The 7,081-nt window shown below is 48.0% G+C and overlaps 1 pseudogene; it reads right to left on the minus strand.

Annotated features, from left to right (window-relative positions):
* Window positions 1–5,778: 5,778 nt before the first annotated feature.
* LOC126475991 (5S ribosomal RNA) lies at window positions 5,779–5,896 on the minus strand (annotated as a pseudogene).
* Between the last annotated feature and the right edge of the window lie 1,185 nt (window positions 5,897–7,081).

The raw sequence follows: 7,081 nt of genomic DNA on the forward strand, positions 1-7,081 counted from the left end.
GCGAAGAGGACATTAGCGCCGCGCCGACTGGTCGCTGCCCAGTTCTTTAGCAGCATCAAGGTTAGGCACTTCAAGACCAGCGACCTAGGAATTGTATATACTGAAGAACATTGTTTATTTTCTCTGCTGCCCTTTGCTTGCGACACATCTGCTTAACACAAAGTTAAATATTGTAATCATTTCCTTTTGTATTCAAATTCATTAATACGATTTGCTTGATATGCTGACTAGCGATCGAGAAAGCAGTTTTCCTAGCCACCCCATAATTGACGAATAGGCAGGATCCAACACATCCTAATTTTTTTTGTTTATTATCTTGTGAGAGTTGTCATTTCATTTACTAACGAGAAGAGATGGCCAGTTTAACTATTTCTTTGAAGACATTTAGACCTGTGTCTAGTACATAATGGGTGCATCGAAAATACTGGGTAAATTCAAATTCAATTAAATTTAACTTAGTGCCATGAGTTTTTGACCTGTTATCTGGAAAGTTAAAGATTCCTCATACGAAAAATTAGAAGAAAATATTAGCGTCAACATCGATCCAGAACAAATATTTCCATGTTATGAGGCAGGCATTACAGCGCCGGTGCCTATTGCTTCGACGAATGTTTGTTGCACAATACATTGGGGTGGATCGAACCTCCGATACTGGATGTTGGTTTTGACCTGTGACGTAATGATCTGGCTTGTGACAGCACACGAGTGTTAACAAATACAGAACAGAACGTTCACAAAATTTATTTTGTTTTATATTATTTTTTTGAAATGTAGACTACGATGACAGTCTGAAGTGCAGCATAGACCGAGATCTAGGTTTGATTGAAATTTAAAAGTTTAGCTGTGAGCTGCCGAAGCCAACGATTCTGACATAACGAAAATAATTATAATGTTTGTTAAGGCGAGGATTTAATGCATATGTGTTCTCCGCAAGTTTGACGACTTCACGAGTTAGAGAATCCGGTTAGTATTGGCAGATTCAATATCTCACCGCTTTCTGATTGCTATAGCCGATAGTGTGAGTATAACATTAGTTGTAATTTCTGGTGCTGTCTCCGCATGGTTAGCAATTGCTGCTCTGTAATGCGACGATCGAGGCCTAAATCTGCAAACGGGATCCGAGTTCCACTGACAGAATTTCGGAAGTTGTTCAGGGATTTTTCTCAGGAATTTAGTATGAAGGATCCTCGATCTCAGGTGGCTGGTTACAAACTAATTAGACTGCGTTAGGTTTCTTACCTCAGTTATTTTTGTACCTGTATTGCAAAGAAATTATCTGCACAAAAATGCACATGTCGACGACAAAAGTCATGGGATACCGATATGCGCAAATACAGATGGCGGCAGTATCGCGTACACAAGGTATAAAAGGACAGTGCATTGGTGGGGCCATCACAAACCTTCGCCCTTCCCATTAACTACGTCCATCTGGTCGGCTCCTTTCTCTCCCACCGTCCTTCCTACGTCACCATCCATAACACGGATTCCTACACCTTTTTTCCCTCCGCCGGTGTGCCCCATGGCTCCGTCCTCTCCCCCTTCTGTACCTTTTATATACGGCGGACATGCCGCCGCCGTCACCCCCCGTCCACCTTCTCCAGTTTGCCGATGACACCGCCTTCCTTGCCCTTGCCCCCACCCTGCGGCGCTCCCAACACCTTCTCCAATCCCATCTTGACCAGTTCACCACTTGGTGCAACCAGTGGTTGCTCAAGGTCAATCCCTCCAAAACCCAGGCGATCATTGTAGGCAAAACCACCCCTTCCTTCCGCCTCCTTGATTTCTATCTCACCATCTATGGCCGTCATATCGCCCTCACCCCCACCATTAAATACTTGGCGTCACCCTTGACCGTCGCCTCTCCTGGACCCCCCCATCTCCGAACAATCCAAGCCAAGGCACGCTCCCGACTCCCGTCTCCTCAAGCTCCTTTCCAGCCGTACGTGGGGTCCGGACCCTTCCACCATATTCCATACCTATAAATCCCTCATCTGCCCTATCCTTTGTTACGCCCATCCGGCCTGGATCTCCGCTCCCCCCCCCCCTACCTTTTATAAATCCCTTCAAATCCTTGAACGCCATGCTCTCTGCCTCACCCATCGCATCCGTCTCCCCTCCCCCATGTGGATCCTGTATGATCTCATTCCGTTCCCCCACCTCCTCCTTTTCCTTGAAAGGATACGGATCCTGTACATCTCCCGTAAACTTGATCCTCCTCACCCGCTTGTCTCGCCCATCCTGTCCCACCCCCACCCGCTGCCGCACCTGTATTCCCACGTCCCACCCGGTCTCCATCTCTCCACCCTCCTTACCCTCTCCCAAAGTGGCTTCCGCCAGCTCCCCCTCCCTGATGATGTCCTCCTCCCCTCCATCTACCCCTCCTACCAACTTTGATCCTCCCCTCCCACATCCTGTGTCTTTTCCTTTGGGCACCCTCCCTCCCTTCTCTCTCCTCTTCCCCCCAACCCCCTTCCTCCACCCCTCTTCCCCCGAGCTTTCCCTCCCTCTTCCTCCCTCCCCCTATCTCCCCTGCCTGTGGCTTCTCTGCTCTCCCCGCTCCCTCTCCCACCCTCCCTCCTCCTCTCTTGGCAAGTCCCCGGACTTGGACACGCTTAGTGAACATTTGGGCGCTGGAGATCAACGCCTCGTGTTTCTGTGTGTGCCATCGTTTGTGCTTAAGTGGTTCAGTGTTGTTCATTTTGTGCACCTCCATTCGCGTGTGACAATTTTCGTCTATGTATGTGTCCAAGTGTCTGAACAAATTTCATCTTGGACTCTACGCCCGTGAACGGCTCCATGTATTTTAAAAAGTGTTTGTCTCCATTTATATGTCCACCACGTTTTTCTCTAATTGTCTTCATTTGTCTCTTTTGTGTTTCTCTATGGTCAAAGAGCGGCGTAGTATGCTGCTGCTGGCCTGCCTGTAAACAGGTTTAAAAATAACAATTAAGAAAAAAAAAGTGGGGTCATCATTTGTACTGAGGTGAGTCACGTGAAATGGTTTTTGATCTGATTACTACCTCACGGCAGGAATTAACAGACTTTGAAAGCGGAATTGTAGTAAAAGCTACATGAATGGGACATTTCATTTTCGAAATCTTTAGGGAATTCAGTATTTGGATATCCACGGTGTCAAGAGTGTGTCGATAATACCAAATTTCAGACACTACCTCTCACCGCAGCCAGCACAGTAGCCGACAGTCTTCACTTAACGATCGAGAGCAGAGGCGTCTGTGTAGTCAGTGATAACAGACAAGCAACACTACTTGAAATAACCGCAGAAATCAATGTGGGGCGTACGACGATCGTATCCTTTACGATAGTGCGGCGAAATTTGGCGTCAGTGGCCTATGGCAGCAGACGACCTTTGCTAGTACACCGACATCGCCTGCAGCGCCTCTCCTGAGGTCCTGACCATATCGGCTGGACCCTAGGCAGCTGGAAAACAGTGGGGTGGTCAGGTGAGCCCCGATTTCAGTTGGTACGAGCTCATAGTAGGGTCCGAGTGTGGTGCAGATCCAACGAAGCCATGGACCCCATGTCTCAATAAGGCATTGTGCAAGCTGGTGGTGGCTCCTTAATGATGTGGGCTGTGTTTACGTGGAGTCTTCGGGTCTAACTGAAGCCATGATGGACTGGAAACAGTTATGTTCGGCTACATGGAGACCATTTGTTCCCAGACGACGATGGAATTTTCATGGATGACAATGCGCCATGTCACCGAGCCACTGTTGTTCGCGTTTGGCTTGAAGAACATTCTGTACAGTCGAACTAATGATTTGGCCACACAGATCGCCAGACATTAATCCCATCGAACATTTAAGGGGCATGATCTCCCGCCGGCCGGAGTGGCCGAGTGGTTCTAGGCGCTACAGTCTGGAACCACGCGACCGCTACGGTCGCAGGTTCGAATCCAGCCTTGGGCATGGATGTGTGTGCTGTCCTTAGTTAGGTTTAAGTAGTTCTATGTTCTAGGGGATTGATGACCTTAGAAGTTACGTCCCATAGTGCTCAGAGCCATTTGAACCATTTGAACCATGATCTCCCAAAAACAACCAATGCACAAAACCCTGCACCGTCAACACTTCCGCAATTATGGATGGCTATAGAGAGGCAGCATGGCTCATTATTTCTGAGGGGATTTCCATCAAGTAGTTGAGTGCTAGACTACGCTGGTGAAAGGAAGTCCGACACGATATTTGGGGGTATCCCAGTGCTTTTACCATCTCATTGTAAATCATAATTAGATTATTACACTATAAGAATCCACTAGAGACAACGGGACCACTGCACCAATATATGCAGAAAGTATAGCTGAACAATCTCTGAAATTTTTGTCGATGGTGGTATGGTTCGCCTTGTATACGCTGCTATTGTCCGGTTAGAGCACACACACAGCTCAAGATGAATGTGATGGACACTTGTTCGGAAAGACCATCCAACTTCCCTCACGACATCGCTCATATTTATTCAATATTTCGAATTTCTAATCCTCGAAGCTGTTCTGGAATGTCTGTAAAACACTGTCTGATGAAACGTGTCCGGCCATCTTGATTTAGGTTTTCCATGCTTTCCCTAAACCACTCCAGGCAAATGCCGGGGTGCTTACTTCAAAACGACACGGCCGACTTCCTTCCCCATCCTTCCCTAATCCGATGGGACCTATGACTTGGCTGTTTGCTCCCCTCTCCCAAAAACAACCAATGAACGAAACGTGTGTGGACGTCTATTAGTGGACATCAATACTGAGTGGATCCACCCTTCGTCCTTATGACGGCCTGAACTCTGCTGGGGACACTGTCGATAAGATATCAAAAGGTTTGTCGAGGAAAGGCAGCCCAGTCTTCATCAAGAATCGAAACCATGAAAGATAGAGGTGTTGGACTCTGGGGTCTGGAACGAAGTCGCCGTTCTGATTCATCCCCAAGGGTGTTCCATTGGGTTGAGGTCGGGGTTCTGGGCAGGAGAGTTTATTTGAGGAATGTTGTTGTCCACGAAAAATTTCCCCATAGATACTGCTTTATGGTATGGTGCATTGTCGAGCTGATACAGTCATGCTCTTCGAACTGTTCCTTTTTCTGTACGCAGTACACAATGCTGCAAAAAGTGATCATATCCTTCCGCATTTGACAGTTGCTCAAGCGCAATGAGGACACAACACCCTAACTACGAAAAACATCCACATGTCGTAACTGAACTTCCACTGTTGTTCAACGTCGGTAGTACGCATTATATTAGTTTACGTTCTCCAGGCATTCGCCAAACACAAACCTTGGCATAGAATTGCCACAGGGTACAGCCTGCTTCATCAGTGCAAGTCACTCGTTTCCAGTCAAATGGTTCAAATGGCTCGAAGCACTATGGGACATAACATCTGAGGTCATCAGTCCCCTAGACTTAGAACTACTTAAACCTAACTAACCTAAGGACATCACACACATCCATGCCCGAGGCAGGATTCGAACCTGCGACCGTAGCAGCAGCGCGGTTCCGGACTGAAGCGTAGAGAACCGCTCGGCCACAGCGGGGATAGTTACAGAAACGTATTACTTACGAGGAGATCTCTCCATCCGAACAGGCCTTGGAAGGCCCAACGGTACTGACCGGCCGCCGTGTCATCCTCACTCAGCCCACAGGCGTCACTGAATGCGGAAATGGATTGGCATGTGGTCAGCACACCGCTCTCCCGGCCGTATGTCAGTTTACGAGGCCGGAGCCGCTACTTCTCAATCAAGTGGCTCCTCAGTTTGCCTCACAAGGGCTGAGTGCACCCCGCTTTGCCAACGGCACTTGACAGGCCAGATGGTCAGCCATCCAAGTGCGAGCCTAGCCCGACAGCGCTTAACTTCAGTGATCTGACGGGAACCGGTGTTACCACTGCGGCAAGGCCGTTGGCCTATGAGGCGATGCTCGACCACTTTCCGTCATTCTTTTTAACTCCCTACGTATAGTAAATATGCTGGCTGGACTGCTTTGCAACCCTCGACTAGTTCTTTCCGCTTATTTCATGCTATTTTTTACACCCATCCTCACCAACGCTAGACGGTTCCTGTCAGTCAGTCCTCGAGGTCTCCCTGGTCTTGGTTTGGATGTGGTTCTTCTTTCACGCTTTCACTCCACAGTCATATCACCAACAGTCGAGCAGCAAGGCTTCAGAAGGATTGAAATGTCCCTGGTGGATCCGTTTCTCAGGTGAAATCCAATGACCCGTCCACGTCTGAAGTCACTGAGCTATCCTAACCGAACCATTCTGCTCATACTGTTTCTCTGCTGTGACAACACAGTACTCCCCGCGTCCTTTTATGCTAGTGGATCCGTGGCTCACGATATCTAGTGGTGAGTTTCACATATATACAGGTGATAAGACTGAGTGTGATTACGTAGGCGTAATAAATCTGGAAAGTCTCTTCAGGTTTGCTGCCGGATCCTAAAATCAACTTGACTCGATATTTCGGCGATCCAACTGGTCTCCATCTTCAGGAAAATGCTGCTTCTGCTGATGAGTCCCGCTGAGAACTGACGCCAGACTGCAAATCGACGTCCTATATAGGCCACCGTTCAGTACACGGCGCATGCGCCGCCCATCACTGTTGCTGCCCTCCAAGATAGGGAGTTGGCGCCGCACTTAGTGGAACACTGCTGGCAACGATATATCGCACTCATGGCCGCACCGAAGAGCGTTCAATTTTGATGCGAGATAATACAGGATTCCATGTCTTGTTAACAGGAAACCCATTGTCTCTGTTGATTAAATTATCCGCCAACCTAATTTCAATCGCCTCTTTATAGACAGATTTCCAAAAACCGGAAATGTTGGCAACTACCACAGTTTCATCAAATTTCATACTGCGTCCCTCATTTAAGCTGTGTTCTGCTACTGCCGATTTTTCCGGCTGTTGTAGCCTCGTATGACGACGATGTTCCACACACCTGTCATATACTCTGTGAATCGAACGGCCAATACAAGCTTTCCCACATTGACACGGAGTTTTGTACACACCAGTTGGATCGCCGAAATATCGAGTCAAGTTGATTTTAGGATCCGGCAGCAACCCCGAAGAGACTTTCAAGATAAGACTGA

The sequence above is a fragment of the Schistocerca serialis genome, chromosome 4 (assembly GCF_023864345.2).
Source record: "Schistocerca serialis cubense isolate TAMUIC-IGC-003099 chromosome 4, iqSchSeri2.2, whole genome shotgun sequence".
Taxonomy (NCBI): Eukaryota; Metazoa; Arthropoda; class Insecta; order Orthoptera; family Acrididae; genus Schistocerca; species Schistocerca serialis.